The sequence below is a fragment of the Sorex araneus genome, chromosome 6 (assembly GCF_027595985.1).
Source record: "Sorex araneus isolate mSorAra2 chromosome 6, mSorAra2.pri, whole genome shotgun sequence".
NCBI lineage: Eukaryota > Metazoa > Chordata > Mammalia > Eulipotyphla > Soricidae > Sorex > Sorex araneus.
Window position 1 is genome coordinate 140,817,279 of NC_073307.1, and position 2,575 is coordinate 140,819,853.

The 2,575-nt window shown below is 44.3% G+C and overlaps 1 pseudogene; it reads left to right on the forward strand.

The window, feature by feature from the left end:
• The first annotated feature begins 242 nt into the window (after window positions 1-242).
• Window positions 243-2,115, forward strand: LOC129405563 (uncharacterized; annotated as a pseudogene).
• Window positions 2,116-2,575: the final 460 nt, after the last annotated feature.

Here is a 2,575-nt window from a genome sequence, read left to right on the forward strand (position 1 = left end):
CCAATATTATCCTGATGCATTTTGCCATACTAAATCTCTTTTCTCCCTATATACCGCCTGCATGGCAGGGCCTGGCAAGCTACCAGTAGCGTATTCAATATGCCAAAAACAGTAACAACAATGGGGCTCATTCCCCTGGACCTAGAAGAGCCCACAATATGGCAGCGTTGAGGAGGATGAGCAAGGACAGGCTGCTAAAATCTCAGGGCTGAACTAGGCTGCCAAAAAGAAGAAGGTCTAAAATGACTGTCTGCAATTTTGATGCACACACGCTGGTATCGGAAGCATCCATCAAGGACCTAGTGGTGCAAGCACAGAAAATCAAGTATGATGTCATTGGATTGACCAAGAGGAGAAGACATTGATCACATCATGCCATTTTTGACACTGGAGAAGAACTGTTCCTTGGAGTATGCGACAGTAGAAGTATCAGTGGTGTCGGTGTCCATATCAATACAAACTTGGCCATGAGCATTGATTTATTCGAATACCTAACAACCTGAATCAGGCGCTTACATTTGAATAGATGTGGCTTATTGCTGGCAATTTCTATCTTTATTGTCTACGCACTGACATCCAACTATGATGAAGAAGAAATTGAGAAGTTCTACATGAAGCTGAAGAAGTTCTGTAAAGAAGACCACACCTTCTACAAGATAATTGTCAGTGATTTTAACACCAAAATAGGACCGAGAAGGTTGCCTGAAGAACTCCACATTAGGACCCATGGCCTAGAATGGAACAAAAAGGGTGAGAGACTGTCTGAGTTCATCATGTCCACCAAGACCATCTATGGTAACTCAGAGTTCCAGAAGGCTGAATCTAAACACTGGACATGGCCCCGCCAGGGCCGGGGCTCCGGCCGGCCGGGTTTTCGGCCCGGGGGGCCCATGTCTCTGCAGAGCCGGTGGATGTGCAATGAGCGGGAACCAGAGACAGCTTTAGGAATTGGGGTTCCAGCATCTGGCAGAATTTTCCCTGGACTTTATACAGAAATCCAAAACCGACTTAACATTTATAATTGTCAGCAATGTGAAATGGTTCCTTTTGAACAGGTCTGACTTGGGGGGGGGGACTCCAAATAATAACAGTAAGTTTTTGTTGAAATATTGAATGTTTTTAATGTAGCAGCCAGCTCTCTGGACTGTGAACTAAGCAAAAGCCCCATGCTGGCCGACGCGGCGTGGCGTACACCATACTATGAGGTGCTGGAAGGGGGATGAGGGGGAAAAAGGGGGAAAAAAAGGGAAAAGGAAAAAGGGAAAAAAAAGAGAGAGAGAGAGTTATGTACTTGTAGCAGTGGGGCTACATATCTCTTCATTTCCAGCAATGAAAAACTAGTTATCAAATGTTGTAGGTCTGTCTCTCTTACTTGGAAACTCTAACAACTATAGTGAGTTTTGTGTTGAATTATGGAATGTAATCAAGGTAAAGAAAAAATGAAGTGAAATTCATTAGTTATACAGTAGGGGGTAGGGGGTGGGGGCGGGGGGTATACTGGGGTTTCTGGTGGTGGAATATGGGCACTGGTGAAGGGATGGGTGTTTGAATATTGTATAACTGACATATAAACCTGCGAACTTTGTAACTTTCCACATGGTGATTTACTAAAAAGTTTAAAAATAAATAAATAAATAAATAAACACTGGACATGGGAGTCTCCCAATGGACAGTTACACAATGAAATTCAGCACATCATACTCAATCAATGGTTTTCCCTGATGGATGTTGCTGTTGCCCCCAAATTTCAAACAGGATTAGACCAGCATCTCCTTCATGCAAAATTCTACTTCACAGTGTGGGGAGAAAGGGCTGCAAAGTTTAAGAAGAGAACTCCCAGAACGACCACAAACTGGATGCTCTTTGGCACTATTGTGGCAAAATGGGAAGATGCTGTAATTGACAACATTGACAAGGAATAGGATTGACTGGTTCAGCACCTTCATGATTGTGCTAAGAATGCCGAGAGAGAAAGCCACAAAAAGAAGCCTGTCTTCAGAAACTCTTGAGGTCATTTACCAACATGGTTTGGCTCAAGCCTCAGGTATTCACTAGCTAACATCCACGCTTGCAAAGCTGTGCAGAGAAGTGATAAAGGAAGACCTCAAAGAAAGAAGAGCAGCAGTGTTAGACGATGCGGCAGAAGCTGGGAACAATATTCACAACAGCCCCCTGTCCTTCGCCAACTATAAGACCAAGATGACTGTGCTCCAATGTCCTGATGGAGCTATCACATCTTCCGGAAGGTCAATGACTCTACTAAAATCTCTTCGATAGCCATGTCCACCTGCCCACATAGCAAATTACACAGGATGGATATGTCATTCCCAGCATTCTCCCTTCCGAAATCCAACATGCCATTTCGTCAGTAAAGAAGCATACAGCACCCAGTCCAGACAAAGTCAGACCCGAACACCTGAAGAATCTGCCACCAGTACTCATCAATACACTGGCTCCACTATTCACATGCTACCTCTCAAAACGCACGGTACCATCCCAATGTTAAACCAGCAGGAACATCCTGCTTTACAAGAAGGGAGACATCCACCACATTGGCAACTATCGCTCGATTTGC